At 37.3% G+C, this 252-nt stretch overlaps 1 protein-coding gene across 1 annotated transcript in view; it reads left to right on the top strand.

Annotated features, from left to right (window-relative positions):
- LOC119585237 (protein Wnt-5b-like) overlaps positions 1 to 252 on the top strand; it is a 252,158-nt gene that overhangs the window by 97,528 nt on the left and 154,378 nt on the right.

Genomic DNA, 252 nt, shown 5'->3' with positions numbered 1-252 from the left:
GGTGAGAGGACGAAATAGCCAATCGTAAAATCTGTGTATTAGCGATCCTCTGGCCCCCTACAAGCAGTCAGTCATAAACATTAATATAGTGTATTAAAAACTGGGAAACCTACAAGTCATAAGCACATGCAAGTGTCTAGAATGAATATGATAGTCGCTTTGATGTTTAATTAATATAGGAAGGATGCATTGTTTTAAAAGGGAGTTATTAACATGTGTATTTTTCTTCAGTCTGCCAGTTTTCCCGGTGGA

The sequence above is a fragment of the Penaeus monodon genome, chromosome 19 (genome assembly GCF_015228065.2).
Source record: "Penaeus monodon isolate SGIC_2016 chromosome 19, NSTDA_Pmon_1, whole genome shotgun sequence".
Taxonomy (NCBI): Eukaryota; Metazoa; Arthropoda; class Malacostraca; order Decapoda; family Penaeidae; genus Penaeus; species Penaeus monodon.
Note: the sequence above shows the minus strand (reverse complement) of the source record. Positions and strands in the feature narration are given on the sequence as shown.